General features: G+C 47.8%; 1 protein-coding gene across 2 annotated transcripts in view; it reads right to left on the reverse strand.

Annotated features, from left to right (window-relative positions):
• The window catches only part of RGS19 (regulator of G protein signaling 19), a 98,357-nt gene that overhangs the window by 62,778 nt on the left and 19,355 nt on the right, over positions 1–16,224 (reverse strand). Inside the window, exon 1 of one of the 2 annotated variants that reach the window (XM_083507756.1) lies at positions 2,327–2,598. The exons of the other annotated variant lie outside the window; for it this stretch is intronic. The gene's annotated coding sequence lies outside the window, so the exon portion shown is untranslated. Of the gene's footprint in view, positions 1–2,326; positions 2,599–16,224 lie in introns of those variants that run through there. 2 annotated transcript variants of the gene reach the window in all.

The raw sequence follows: 16,224 nt of genomic DNA on the forward strand, positions 1-16,224 counted from the left end.
GACCACTAGACCACACTGCCTCTCAAAGTCAGTATCGTATGTCAGTCGATATGCGGAGGCAGTATCGACAAAGATTGAACATTCTGCAGGAAACTCAGGGTTCTACCAGGAGGACAGCATAACCGAACCAGGACCTGGGTTCAAATCCTGACCCATTCACAAAGCTCAATGGGTCAGCCACTGCCTCTGATCCTTAACTACCCCACAGGATTGGATGAGGAAAGGGAGAACCATGTCAGATAAAAAAGCAATAAAATGAATATAAAAATCCAAGCCAGGCTTCAGATCCCTCCCTAGCCTTGAGCTCTTTCACACCCTTTGCTTCTCCTTTTTTCCCCTTTCCAGAATCTGCAACGCGGGAGCTAGGGATGACCTCCATCACAGGGCTGTCATGAGATCGAATCCCAGCACGGCCAAAATTACGTATATCGCCATGGTACTTTCAGCCAGGCAGCCATTAAAAAACAAACAGAACACGTCCCTTGTAACTGAAGCAGATCTCTCTGGCTCCTCCTGTCCAGTAGTGGCCCGTCTATTCTGACTGGCAGCTGTCCATCACCAAGGAATATCTCCTGCCCCCATTTCTTGGGATGCCTCCGCCACGGATTCAGCGGGGATTTCTGCATGCAGAGAGAGAGCATGGATGCCGGAGAAGAGCCACCACTAAACTGGGCTTTCGGAGGTAATGCGGTGGGGGTGCCAGGCAAAACGCTGCTCTTCCTTAGGCGAGGCCAGGTCTCCTCTCCGCTGGGAAGCCCCGGAATTAAAAGACAGGGAAATCCCACACCCGAATACCCCCCCCATGTCCTATTTCCTTGCTGTAGAAAAGGGGGAGATCTCTGCTGCGGGCTGTCGCTCCCGGTGCAAAAGCAGGGGTTCCCCTTGCTCCGGCAGAGGATGCCAGCTCTACAGGGTGGGGCTGAAGAGTGGGGAGGGGGGAGAGGAATTGGAGAGAGGGAAAGAGAGGATATTTGCAGGGAGGAAGAGGAGGAGGAGGGGAAACCCCCACCGCAGACTCTGGAATGGGAAAGCCCCTGCGCCTCCCTTCCCTCCACCGTCGGGGGGGGGGCGGGCGAGGATGCAGCAGAGCGGGCGGGGTGGGGGAACACTCTTGCAATGCAGACAGGCATGCATGCAAGCTAGGAAGGGACTGCAGCTCAGCCGGGCTGCTGGGAGCGCCCTCTTGAAGGAGCTTTCCAACGCAACCCTGATTTTTTTTTAATGCACACACACACACATATATATATATATAAAATATATATAAATAAATGCATGTATATATATGCGCGCGCACACACACATACATATATGCATGCATTAATTTATATTTGCTCCGAGCAACTCGTGCAAGGGCTAACGGGCATCACTCGCCACGCGACCTGCCCGGCAAATCCCCGGGTCACGGAGGAGGAAGCCGGAGGGCGCGCGCCAGCCTCCGGCCCTGGCTGCTCCTTCCAAAAGGGAAGCCCCCCACCCCACCCCGGAGCTGGCAACCGAATGCGTTGCAAGCGATGCAAACTCCCATTCCGGATCCCCTTCCGAGCAAAAGCCACGCATAGAGAAGGCTCCCTCGCTCTCAAACCGTATGCAAACCACCGCACATGGCTTTCATTTTAAAAGCAAAGGGCCATAGGGCGGGTGTTATTTTTTTAAAAAATGTAATGTGCCACCCCACCCCACCCCAGCGGACGGGGTGTGAGGAGAGAGAGAGAGAGACCCTCGCTCAATTGGCAAAACGGGACGCGGCCACCACCACCCCACTCCAAATCCACAAGCTTTGCCTGCCTCCCTCCCAAGTCCAGCAATTTGCAGGCACGAAGCAGCTGGGGGGTCCGTGTGTGTGTGTTGGCTTATTTCTTTCCCTCCGCCCCCACCCTGGCTGCCCATCTCCTCCCAGTCCGTTGCAACTGGATCTCTCTGCCCCCCCCCCCCCCGTGGCACACTTGATGCATTTATGAAGACGGGAGGGAGAATGAGGCTCTCGCTTCCCCGCGCGGCAGTTTCAGGAAAGCCGTTTTTCGTCTCTCTTTTTTTTGCAACGCGATGCAAAGACAGGAAGAGGACCGGGGAGGGGGCGGAGGGGCTTTTCCTCTCTCTCTCTCTCTCTCTCTCTCTCTCTTTTGCAAGGTCTGCTCCGATCCCGCTCTTCTCTTTCCCTCCCCTCCTCCAAGGAAACACCCCCCTCCTCTGCCCCCCACCCCCGGCCCGATCGCTTCCCTTTTGCACCCGAGCCGAGGACCAGGGAGAGTGGATGCTGGTCTGTCTTTTCGTAGATAAGAGAATATATATATTTTTTGCAAAAAAAGGGAAAGTGGGGGTTACTCACGTTCTGTGCATCCGAGGCCCCTGCAGCCTCCCCCCGCCGGCTGGAGCACATCCGTGCCTTCCTGCCTTGCTTGCCTTCCAACCCCCCCGGGCCGCTTCTTCCTCGCCTCTTATTTTAAAGCTCCAGAATCGACACCCTTTGAGGAAAGGGAGGGGGGAGGGAAGGAGGCGAAGAGAGAATTGGAAAGCAAGCTTTGAAGAAGAAAAAAAATACTGGCTGGCAGGGTCTCCACTGCGCACGCGTCCCCCAGCCCCAGCGATTGACTTCCTAAAGCAACTGCTGTTTTGCACTTCCTCGCGTCAAGAGCGAACCAACCAGCCCCCTTCCCGCTCCTCTCTCGCTCGCTCTCTCTCTCTCCACCTCCCTCTTCCCGGGACCGGGCAGTAGGGATTGCCAGCCCACCCCCAGTTCATGCACACGCATGCATGCGCACATGCACACCTTTTCCCGGGTGCATGCATGCGTTGCAAAACCCCAGCGCCTGCTGCTGCACCGTGCAAAGGAACCGCTCAAGCAGCAGGGAGAGAAAGAGGCTTGCAAATGGGAGAAAGAAAATCGAACCTGCTCGCCATCTGCACTGCATCCGCCGACGGCGCAAGTTGCAGAGCGGAGTAGTATTTTGGGGGGTGGGTGGGGGTGTTTTTAGGGGCTCCGCACGTGAGAAAGTTCAGGCTGCGCTCCGTTTTGCGCGCTTCTTCGCCGGATCGAAGGCTTCGCCACGCGCTTTTCTTTGAACCGCTTTGATTATTGTTAGCGTTATTTTTGCTGGAGCTTAATCTGGGCTAGGATTCGGATTCAGGGCAGAGCGCAGCGGAAAGGAATGGGCAGGTGTGGAGTGCCAGGAGTGCCTCTGGGCACGTGCAAAGCGCCCTTCCTTCGCCGTTTGGATAGCTAGCGCGAAAGCGGGTGGTAGCCATCCTGACGCTCCCGGTGGGTCAGGTCCGAAGGGGGAACTCGAAGAGGTGGCTTCCCAGGCCTCTCACCTGCCGCCCAGGTGAGCGGATGCGGGAGTCACTGCGTATCTGCTACTGCTTCTTCGAGGAAATGCTGGAGAGCGCCGTTATTGCATTGATAGCTCACCCTTTTCTCCAAGGAGCAAATGTGACTTGCAGGATTTTTAACACATTAATCCCACAACAGCCCTGTGAGGTCGGCAAGGCTCAGAAACAGTGACTGGCCGAAGGGCTATTTCTGCCCCAATGAGGGGGCGGCAACATGCAAAATCATAAAATAACAGGCTACCATAACTTCTCTATTAAAAGCACACTCAAGGATTTACAGGGGTTCACATTAGCACATTTATTGTGGCCCTTTGGGCCACCACTACAATGGCAAAGCGAGGATGTGAACTGATCTCCCAGGTCCATTACAACCATAGTTCAAATCTCATTGCGGCCGCAAGCTGCTAAGGAGCCTTAAGGCAGGGCACTGTTCTGCTTAGCCTCAACACAAACACACACAGCCTCAACCACTTGCAGGAAGGGGTTAATTATACTGGCCTGCCTTACGGAGCTGGTGTGTCAGGATTAAGGTGACCAGGTATGCTTCGGGCTTTGAACATTTGCAATTGGCTATATGTGCTAAGACTTATTTATCAACCAGCTTCATTGTCAGCTGCACCAGAGGTCCGGCTCCATAGACCCTGCCATCCGGAGGTGAGGCAGTGTGGTTTAGTGGTTACAGTGCCGGACTAGGACTGTAGTCCTAGAATGCACCCCCAGTTGTGACGCTCAATGGATGATCTTTAGCCTGAGACCCATTTCTCAGGGTTATTGCGGCAATAAAAATGGAAAGGTGCGATATAAAGACATTTTTTAAAAAAATTGTGGCACCATTTCCCAAGACCCCCTTATAGCACAGGTGATTGCTAACACCCACCCACCCACCCACACACACACACCTCCCAAGGATTATAATTGCTGCTGCTCCGAATTCATAATCATTGCTTTTGTGTCATAATAATAGTAAGCGATTTCCGGTATCTGCACGTGTGCAAACGCGGTTTTTGGCACCGTTTGGCATGTCACTGCACTGTGCCGGTTTAGCACAGCGTGCGGGGGACTCGCCGAGCAAGCCGCTCAGTTTGGGGGCGGCTCATGGGCTGGTGAAACAGTCTTCATGGGCCGCATCCTGCCTGTGGGCCCCACGTTGCCGGCCCCTGGCTTAGGACATGAAAAAAAAAATACATAGCTGCAACATAACAAAAGTAGTCATAAACAACGAATAACACATTAAAAAAAAATACACAGCCAATTTGAAGATTTTCCACATAAATCAAAATAGGATCTCAAATATAGGTACAAAAAAGCTGCCCGGTTCTGAGCCAGCTGCAGTTTCCAAAATGTCAGGTCTTGTTAAAAGAGACCTGGACTGTAACAGGGTTTGAAGACTTAAAACCGTTTACATCACGGGAGCCGCTTGCTCTAGAGAAGTCACATGATCCTGCAGTAAAAGCAGGGGTCGGCAACCTAGGGCCCTTGGGCCTAAAGCGGCCCATGGGGGTCGTTTAACCGGCCCATGGGCCCCCACTGCCCACTCGGTTGGCTCCCATGCGCCGCACTAAACAGGCGCAGACCAGAGGGGGGACCGCCTTCCCCAGTGCTGGCCGGCTTTCCATTGGCTGCAAGAAGCTCCTGCAATCAATGGGAAGCTGCGAACGCCTCCTCCGCGCCGGAAATAGCGTTTGCACATGCATGCGTGCGCAATCATAGAATCCTAGAGTTGGAAGAGATCACAAGGGCCATCGAGTCCAACCCCCTGCCAAGCAGCAAACACCATCAGAGCACTCCTGACATATGGTTGTCAAGCCTCTGCTTAAAGACCTCCAAAGTAGGAGACTCCACCACACTCCTTGGCAGCAAATTCCACTGTCGAACAGCTCTTACTGTCAGGAAGTTCTTCCTAATGTTTAGGTAGAATCTTCTTGTAGTTTGGATCCATTGCTCTGTGTCCGCTTCTCTGGAGCAGCAGAAAACAACCTTTCTCCCTCCTCTATATGACATCCTTTTATATATTTGAACATGGCTATCATATCACCCCTTAACCTCCTCTTGTCAAGGCTAAACATGCCCAGCTCCCTTAGCCGTTCCTCATAAGGCATCGTTTCCAGGCCTTTGACCATTTTGGTTGCCCTCCTCTGGACACGTTCCAGTGTGTCAGTGTCCTTGCTCAGGCCCACTGCTGCGTCTGCGGGACCGTGAACCGGCCCGAGCCACAAAACTTTGCCGACCCCTGAGTAAAAGGCCTGGAAAACGAGGGCTGCTTGCAAAAAGATTGCTAGGAACTTTAAAGCACTAGAGTTCGTTCATATGCCTGCCCTCCACTTGGATAGCATTAGTGGGAGTTCGTTATGAATAAGAGGGGAAATTTATTCACATAATAACATTGGAAGTGTCCTTTCTGCTGGATTGGAACAAAGGCCTATCTAGTCTCACTGTGGCCAGTCAGCTTTCTCAAAGGGAATCCCACAAACAGGTAAAGGTAAAGGGACCCCGACCATTAGGTCCAGTCACGGACGACTCTGGGGTTGTGGCGCTCATCTCGCTTTATTGGATCGCTTCTCAGCCTTTTGGCTAAGATCAAGTGTAGCATCTCGTTTTATTGGCCGAAGGAGCCGGAGTACAGCTTCCGGGTCATGTGGCCAGCATGACTAAGCCGCTTCTGGCAAAGCAGAGCAGCGCATGGAAATGCCGTTTACCTTCCCCGCCGGAGCGGTACCTATTTATCTACTTGCACTTTGACGTGCTTTCGAACTGCTAGGTTGGCATGAGCAGGGACTGAGCAACGGGAGCTCACCCTGTCACGGGGATTCGAACCACCAACCTTCTGATCGGCAAGTCCTAGGCTCTGTCGTTTAACCCACAGCGCCACCCGCTTCCCATCCCACAAGCAGAATTTGAGTGCAATAGCTTTGTTCCCAAGCGACTGATATCCAGAGGAATACTACAGAGCTCTGATCCTGGAGACAACATATAGCCCATCATAACTAGTAGCCCTTGACTTTCTCCTCCATGAATTTCTTTAACGCTCCTTTCAAGTAAAAGCAGGAATCCATCGAGAGAAAAAACTGGTGTAGAAATTGCACTATCTCGGCAAATGCTTTCGTTTTTCCCAAAACCTTCCCGTTTCCTTGCCCTCGGGTTTGAAAATGTGAAAATCTCTCGCATGCTTTTTCCAGTGCCAACATGAAAATCCAGTTTGCCCTGAAAGGAGCCCTATGCTTTTTTTATTATTATTAAAGATTTTCTTGGTTTACAAAAGTATGTGCAATGTCTCTCTCTCTTTTTTCTCCCCCAAGTAACATTTTTTACAGATCAGTTTCATTTGTTGAGATATTAGGAAGAAAAGGGGGAAAACGGTGGAGGGGGGAAAGATGAGTGGGGGTGGGGGTGGGGTCGAGTGGTGATGTTTCTATTTTACTTAATATATGTGGGGTTTTGTGTCAGGTTCTCTGCTATTCAGTTGTGTTCCTTTGGTCGTGAGAGAGGTTGGGGTTGGCCTAGGGTGTGGCTGTTCATTTGTGATTGGCTGTGGTGGTCTTGGTTTTCGTGTGTGAGTGGGGTGGGTGGGTGTTTTGGATCAGGTTAGCCATATTGATTTGTATGCTGTTGGTGGATTTTTGTCATTGTTTTGTTGGGCTGTGTATGTGATAAAGGGGAGACGACGTCTTCTATTTGTCCCCGTGTCAGTTTCAGTTTGTTGGTTAATTTTTCTAGTCAGGCTGTTTCCCATACTATTTGGTACCATTGGTCCATGCTTACTCCTGACAGGTCTCTCCAGTGTCTGGCTATGATGTTTCTGGCTCCTGAAAGTAGGTGGGTTATGAGTGCTTTGTGGTATAAATGGGCATTGTTGTCTTGGAAGATGTTTAGTAAGGTCAATTCTGGGGTGATGTCTAATACTTGCTTAGTTATTTTACATATTTCTCATATGGCTGTTGTCCAGACTAGTTGGATTTTGGGGCATTCCCACCACATGTGGAGGTATGTGCCTGTGGAGGTGCACCCTCTCCAGCATTTTGGTGAGGTTCCTGGGCGTATTAGAATCATAGAATCATAGACTTGGAATAGGCCACAAGGGCCATCGAGTCCAACCCCCTGCCAAGCAGGAAACACCATCAGAACACTCCTGACATATGGTTGTCAAGCCTCTGCTTACAGACCTCCAAAGTAGGAGACTCCACCACACTCCTTGGCAGCAAATTCCACTGTCAAACAGCTCTTACTGTCAGGAAGTTCTTCCTAATGTTTAGGTGGAATCTTCTTTCTTGTAGTTTGGATCCATTGCTCCGTGTCCGCTTCTCTGGAGCAGCAGAAAACAATTTTTCTCCCTCCTCTATGTGACATCCTTTTATATATTTGAACATGGCTATCATATCACCCCTTAACCTCCTCTTCTCCAGGCTAAACATGCCCAGCTCCCTTAGCCGTTCCTCATAAGGCATCGTTTCCAGGCCTTTGACCATTTTGGTTGCCCTCCTCTGGACACGTTCCAGTTTGTCAGTGTCCTTCTTGAACTGTGGTGCCCAGAACTGGACACAGTACTCCAGGTGAGGTCTGACCAGAGCAGAATACAGTGGCACTATTACTTCCCTTGATCTAGATGCTATACTCCTATTGATGCAGCCCAGAATTGCATTGGCTTTTTTAGCTGCCGCGTCACACTGTTGGCTCATGTCAAGTTTGTCGTCAACCAAGACTCCTAGTTCCTTTTCTCATGTACTGCTCTCAAGCCAGGTGTCCCCCATCTTATATTTGTGCCTCTAATTTTTTTTGCCCAAGTGCAATACTTTACATTTCTCCCTGTTAAAGTTCATCTTGTTTGTTTTGGCCTAGTTCTCTAATCTGTCAAGGTCGTTTTGAAGTGTGATCCTGTCCTCTGGGGTGTTAGCCACCCCTCCCAGTAGCGCTAGTTTTCTTGGTTTTAGGTACCACAAAGGAGCCCTATGCAACACCTGCACCTTAAATCCCGAAAGCCTGTCTCAGTAAACTGGGAGAAAGGATAAAAAGAGGGAGCCCATCGCATCCTCACTTAGGAAGGAAACCCGCAAAATAGGGGCAACCTGTTTTGGCTCTCCCTCGTGTCCCCACCAGCCAGGCATCTGATGCTGATGAGACCCAGAGAAGATGCTCACCTGGAGATTTTAACACCTGGATATTTCAGGTACTCAGGGCCCAAACCTTAACTTGTCGTGTCTTCCAGTCTTGGACTCGTAGTTTGCTCACCCCACCCCAAGCAAACCTTGGTTGTCTGGGGGGTGGGGGGGAGAACAAACCATCAGCCCAGTTGTGAAGGACACTGCAATCTAACACCTGTGGTTTGCAACTTGTGGCACAGCAGAGGGAAGAAAAGGAATGTGGCAGGGATTTTTGAGTGATGTTCTCCAAAATGCTGTCTGTTTGTGCTTAGCGATGATGGGAGTGGGGAACACACAGCCATCCAGATGTGGTTAAATTTCCAGCTTCCATCAGCCTGGCCAGAGTGACCAATGATCAGGGATTATTTTGAAATAAATTAATAAATTAAAAAAATTGTCCAGCAGCACCTTAGAGACCAACTAAGTTTGTTCTGGGTATAAGCTTTCATGTGCATGCACACTTCTTCAGATACACTGAAGACCCAGAACAAACTTAGCTGGTCTCTAAGGTGCTACTGGAAAATTTTTAATTTATTTATTTCGACTGCGTCAGACCAACACAGTTACCTACCTGAATCCGGGATGATTTTGTTATTTATTTATTTTCTATGCCACTCTTTATCTGAGGACCACAGGGCAGTTTATGAACACAAAAATATGTGACGCAGTAACAAGTAATAAACAAAAAACCATCTATAGGTCGTTTAATTAGCCAGAGGCTGGGGGGGAGGGGAGGAAAAGGAATTTTTTGCCTGACATCTAAAGATATGTAACAATTGTGCCAGGCGAGCCTCCCTGGGGAGAGCACTCCAAAGAGAGGAGCCACCTCAGAAAAGGCCCTGTTCTCATGTTGCCACCCTCCGGACCTCTTGCGGAGGAGGGACGTGAAGAAGGGCCTCAGATGATGATCTCAGGGTCTGGTGGTTCATATGGGGAGAGACGGTCCTTGAGGTATTATGGTTCAAATTCCAGATGGGAACAACATCTGGAATGCCACTCATTCCCCACCCCTGCCTTAACGTGTTGTGGCTTACCTGTTCCCTTCTCATATTGGGCTCCCGTCACCTCCTAGCTGGCATGGTCAGGGCTGATGGGAGTTGTAGTCTGGTAGCGAACCATGGTCTACACCAGGCATGGCCAAACTTGTCCCTCCAGATGTTTTGGGACTACAACTCCCATCATCCCTAGCTAACCCGACCAGTGGTCAGGGATGATGGGAGTTGTAGTCCCAAAACATCTGGAGGGCCGAGTTTGGTTTGGCCATGCCTGGTCTACACTGATTGGCAGAGACTGTCAATGGTTTCAGTCATCTCTACCGGGGAGTAAGCACAAGACTTTCCCAACACAAAGCATATTCTCATTCACTGGTCTGTGGCCCTTCCTGAGTTTGAGCTCTATTATGGGGGGAAATATTTGTCAGTTGTTTGGGGTTTCTTTTAGGGATGGAAGGAACTGTCAATTTTGTTCTGCTCAGTTTCTATTTTCCCCCCACAATGTCAAATTCAGTTTTCTACAGATCTGCAGCAATTTACGTTTTTGTTTTAAACCCAACTGTCATGTACATTCCAGCATTTTTTTGGTCATTTTCTCCCAATAAGCACATTTTTCGTATGCAGATTTGACTCATTCACACCATTTTCAAGCAATTTCCTTACATGGAATCATTTATTTTATGTCTTTATTTTGCATGCTGTTTTCACTAGTATATTCCTTTTTACACATGCTTTTCCCCAGTAAGGGCATTTTGGTCAAATCGTTTGGTGGGGGGAACTGCACCGCAAAGGTCAGGTAAGTGCGAATTTCATTGAATGGCTGTGTTTTGGTACTCAGGAAAGTGTGAATTGGATAAATTCATCTTTAAATAGGAACTGAATCAAATTTATCACCCATCTCTAGTCCCCCCCCCCCACTTTGTCTACTGCACATATGTAATAACCCGGTGGGGGGGGGACTGGAAGATTTTCAGCAGATGTGGTTAATGCAGTTTATCTGTATGAATTTGTTGTTATTATTATCCAGCAATTGTCGTAGGCAATGGCAGTGACCTTTAATATTTTTTCACACTGTCAGATCTGGAAGGAGCGACTGTGATAAACAGGAATCGGCTGCAATATTGTTTGGGTTTTATCCCTGTATTTGAGGAGAGTTTTCTAAGGACCCATCTCGACTTTTGCCCTGACTTTTCTTTAGGCGGGGGCAACAAAAGTTGTGCTACGATTTAACCCCCTCAAGTGCCCTGTTAAAATCAGGACACCCCGTTTTTCCGCACGGGAGCATGGTGGCCAATTTGGGCACCGCAATCTCGCACTACACACTTTTTGGGGAGCTGTGATCTCGCATAATGCCCCCCACAAGCCTGTCTTTTGGGGCCATGATCTTACACGTTACATGATTCGCACGGGAGCCCAGCGCTGGAAGATGCAAATTCCAGTTTTGTGTGTGCCCTGGTTGGAGGGTATGAAAGCACACACCCCCATGGAACATCTATGGCATTAAAAGTTACAAGATTTTAGCCACAGGACATGCCCCAATTGGAAACAGCGTAGTATTTATTCTGAAGCCTTTGCAGGTTCTAACAATATTGAAAGCATGATCATGTACAACTACCCCAATACCTATCACCAGGGCGAATTCTCCCGAAGGCACAATAAAAATTATGTCTGTGGGTCGGAGGCAAGTTGGCAGAACACTACCAATTGGACTGGATTTGAAAATCTAAAGTCTTAAAAAGAAAAAACGGTAAGATACAAAACAAGGTGAAATTTTGATTCCAGGAGAAAGTGGTGCAGAAAAAATATTAAGGGACATGCTGGCTTTAATCATAACAGCGTAGAATGCAAATGAATGCAAAACAGTTTGGAGATGTAGCTGTGCTCCCTGAAAACTAGGAAGCTGCCTTCTATTATATATATATATATATATATATATATATATATATATATATATATATGAATATATGATTTACTTGGGCTACAAGAATTTATACAGTCTGCTTTCAGTTCATAGGAGTCCTTTCTACACATCAGTTATATTCTATGTGAGACTCTATTGTTATAGACAGCATAGCGTTGGGGGGTGCCTGATTATCGTCTTCCAAAGCAACTACTCTATTCCAAACTTAAAAATGGAAAGCGTAATGCAGTGGTCAACAAAAAAAGTTTAAAGACTGTCTCAAGGCAAATCTTAAAAAATGTAGTATAAACACCAACAATTGGGAATCACTGGCCTGTGAGCGCTCCAATTGGAGAACAGCCTCTACTAAAGATGTCATGGGCTTTGAAGACACTCGAACTCAGGACGCAAGGGGGAAACGTGCGAAGAGGAAGGCACGCTTGGCAAACCTTCACCATGATCAACACCCACTCAGAAACCTATGTCCCCACTGTGGAAGGACGTGTGGGTCCTCCACAGTCACTTATGGACTCACTGTTAAGTCCATGTTCATGGAAGACAATCTTATTCGGCTACAAGTGATCGCCAGAGAAGAAAGAAGAAGGGTTGGGGGTGAAGAGAGGAGGAGAAACAGATGGGGGGAGAGAGAGATCGGGGGTAGTGAACTTTCATTCTTTTCCATAGTGTTTTGTGTGAGGTTTTTGTGCCACGTCACGTGGGAAGGTTCTCTTCCTGTTCATTTCCTAGTTTTCATTGTTGGTGAGAGAGATTGAGTTAGACCAGGGGTCAGCAAACATTTCAGCAGGGGGCCGGTCCACTGCCCCTCAGACCTTGTTGGGGGCCGGACTATATTTTGAAAAATAAATAAAAAATGAACGAATTCCTATGCCCCACAAATAACCTAGAGATGCCTTTTAAATAAAAGCACACATTCTACCCATGTAAAAACATGCTGATTCCTGGACCGCCTGCAGGCCGGATTTAGAAGGCGATTGGGCCGGATCCGGCCCCTGGACCTTAGTTTGCCTACCCATGAGTTAGACTAGGCATCCCCAAACTCGACCCTCCATGTGATTTGGGACTACAACTCCCATCATCCCTAGCTAACAGGACCAGTGGTCAGGGATGATGGGAATTGTAGTCCCAAAACATCTGGAGGGCCAAGTTTGGGGATGCCTGAGTTAGACCCGTGGCCCATCTATCTCAGTGGCTCTCCAGGAATTTCTGGGAACCTTCCTTGCCTGGAGTTTTTGGGGATTGAACCCGAGACATTTTGCATGCAGACCAGGTACTCTACCGCTGAGCGAATTTTGCTATTCACAAGAACAGCGCTCCACCTTGAATTACATTTTATATCAAGAATCTCATGTGTATGTGTGTGTGAGAGAGGGAGGGAGCCTTTGAGAAGTGGGGGCCCATAAAAGTATACCTAGTTTGGAAAGTTTCCCAGTAGTGATGTATGGAAGTGAGAGCTGGACCATAAAGAAGGCTGAACGCGGAAGAATTGATACTTTTGAATTATGGTGCTGGAGGAGACTCTTGAGAGTCCCATGGACTGCAAGAAGATCAAACCTATCCATTCTGAAGGAAACCAGCCCTGAGTGCTCACTGGAAGGACAGATCCTGAAGCTGAGGCTCCAAGACTTTGGCCACCTCATGAGAAGAGAAGACTCCCTGGAAAAGACCCTGATGTTGGGAAAGATGGAGGGCCCAAGGAGAAGGGGACGACAGAGGACGAGATGGTTGGACAGTGTTTTCGAAGCTACCAGCATGAGTTTGACCAAACTGCGTGAGGCAGTGGAAGACAGGAGTGCCTGGCGTGCTCTGGTCCAGGGGGTCACGAAGAGTCGGACACGACTAAACAACAACAACAACAGTTTGGAAAGAATATGGCTTATTCTCACTTGCTTTTCCTCTGCACATTAAACCTCCATGCTCGAGTGTTCTTTTATCTTGCCCTCCCAAAGATAATGGGCATTGCCATTCAGTTGGTGCACATGCGCCGCGATACAGTGGTACCTTGGTTCTCAAACTTAATCCGTTCCAGAAGTCTGTTCCAAAACCAAGGTGCGCTTTCCCATAGAAAGTAATTCAAAATGGCTTAATGAGTTCCAGACTTTTCAAAACAACCCCTAAAACAGCAATTTCACATGAATTTTACTATCTAACGGGACCATCGATCCATAAAATGAAAGCAGTAAACAATGTACTGCAGTCACACAATCAATCCATCAGTAGCTGGACTGGGTTCCACACAGTCACAAAAACGAAACAAAAAAGAGCCACAAAAACAAAAATGTAAAATAAATAGTAAAAACACTCAAAATGTAACACTCAAAACGGAAGTGTAACACTCAAAATGGAGCACATTCGGCTTCTGAAAAAAGTTCACAAACCGGAACACTTACTTCCAGGTTTGCAGTGTTTGGGTTCCAAGTTGTTTGAGTACCAAGGCGTTTGAGAACCAAGGTACCACTGTATCATAGCTGTAAACTTTTCCCTTTTCTTGCGAGGAATCCTATTCGGAATAAGGGAATTTCCCTTTAAAAAAGGGAAACGTTGACAGCCATGCACTGTATGTGATATTTATTCAAAATATTGAATATTTTATTCAAGTTGGCATCTCTGGGTGGCAAGGAGCTGCAGGGCTAGGCTGATCCTAGAAAGCTTTCTCTCTGTTTGTAGGAAGGAGTTAAACTGTTCTATCCTCCCAGTCACAAATCCTACAGCTTTTGACCCAGAAGAAGCCCTTTCACATAGATAACAGCTGGCAGTCGTTTTAGATTGTACAGTCTAAGGACAAGCTAATCATGTTTTTTTGGGGGGGGGAGGAGTTTTGGACTCAACATCTAATCGTTCCCCCACTCATTGGGCTGTACCAATGCTAGCCTTACTCACAGTAGACCCATTGAAATTATAAACATGGGTAACTTAGGTCCATTCATTTCATTTCGTATGGGGAGCTGTGTGTAATTATTTTTAAGATCCTTTCAAAACTGCTTATTAAAAACTCTAGGTGGTAGAACTACAAAAGAAAAACAATAAAGCAGTGTTTTTCTTAATTAATATTTTATTATGAGAATATAATATAGTGAAAAAAAGAGAAAGTGCAAATAAAAAAGTGAAAAATAATAAGTAAAAAGATATAACATAGTACACTAAGTATAGTCAGGTACACTTCCAAACATTATTATATAGATATTTAAGTAGTATTATTGTCCCAATACCTATATGATTATAAATAACCTACTATATTCTGTATAAACTCATTCCAAATGTCAACATATTTATCCAAACAAAGTCTGCGGCTATAAGCAATCCGTTCATATGTTGCGGCTGTTCTCATGTCGTCAATCCATTGATTAAAGGGTTTATTATTGCTTAATTAACTCAGTCTTTTTATATTTAAAGATTTAAAAACCCAGAGTTTATAAAATGCAGGAATTCAGTAATAAGAGAGTCCATTCTTATGGGTCAGGGCAAGCCTGGGCAAAAAGATACATCTTTATTAGATTTATTTATTTATAATTAAATTTGTATACAACCCTTCATCTGAAACTGGGCAGTTCATGCTAAAAACGAATTAGACACATTAATGTGAAGTAGGCTGCCAGATTATTGTCTATTTGCAATGACTGGTAACATTAAGGGGCAGCGTTTGTTTGATTGACAGTTGCGTGTCGAGACCCCGCAGCCCCCCCTCGTTGGAAATAACTCACACAAGGACACGGATATTAGGTTTATGTTATTGGGCAAATTTTGGCCACAACTATTGAAATTACAGAATGTGAGTGGTATTGGCTTAGGCCAGGGGTCTGCAACCCGCGGCTCCGGAGCCACATGTGGCTCTTTTACACCTTTGCCGCGGCTCCGGGGCGGATACTAGCAAGGGGAGGAGGCGCATTGTGCACCCCGACACTCCCCACTGTGGTGGGCGCTGTACTGGCTGTGATGTCGCATGGGGGCGGTGCGTGCGTTAGTCACGCACCGTCCCTACGTCACCTTCCCGCCCGCCCGCCCGCCCACTACATTGTAAGGGGCATGTACGCTGGTCACTGCATTGAAAGGGGGCATGCACGCTGGTCACTGTTTTGAAGGGGAGTGAAGAACACACACACACAAAAAGGTAACTTGTTAATTTAACATTTATTTCTATGAGGAGGAGTAATTCTGAGGGGTCAAACAAAGAAATAATTTTAAAAAGTGACAAAAAAGTTATTTTTATAATGACGAGTTTTGCGGCTCCCAGTTTTTTTTTTCTTCGGAAACGAGTCCAAGTGGCTCTTTTTGTCTTAAAGGTTACAGACCCCTGGCTTAGGCATTGATTGGACCTGACTATATCTGACTCCTGCCCATTGTGCAGGAAGTCCCAGTAAGGGCAAGCCACCGGTAGGGGGAGCCCTGTCGATGCGAATCAACTCAAGCTCCCCCTGGTGTTCCCGTCGGGGTCGTGTCAAGACCTTAGCCCCCCAGCTGGGCTTCAGACTAGATCAACACCCCCAGGTTCCTTTAACAGAATACCCTTAGCATGAAGGGGCAGGTGATGGCCACATTTCCCCTCCCCCACACAAGGTCAAACAATGCCTAACCGCAACCCTAACAAAGTTGTGACGATTGCTACGAGGTAGGCGAAAATCAAGTGGCCAGTGCCAATTTGCCAAGTGGAAAAATTCCTACCAGGCCCCTCGGACAACCAAGGCGACCAACCAAGGTCCATAGCAAGGCCACTGCCTAACCTGCAAAATAGGGAAGGAGGGCGGGTGATTGAGGAAGCGAGCCAAAGAGGAATACCTCAATTTTTTAACCACTTAGGCTGCCCCCCTGATTTCACTTACCTGGGGGTTAGCCCCATTGAATTCAATAGGATTCA

The sequence above is a fragment of the Podarcis liolepis genome (assembly GCF_965112155.1).
Source record: "Podarcis liolepis genome assembly, chromosome: 6".
Lineage (NCBI taxonomy): Eukaryota > Metazoa > Chordata > Lepidosauria > Squamata > Lacertidae > Podarcis > Podarcis liolepis.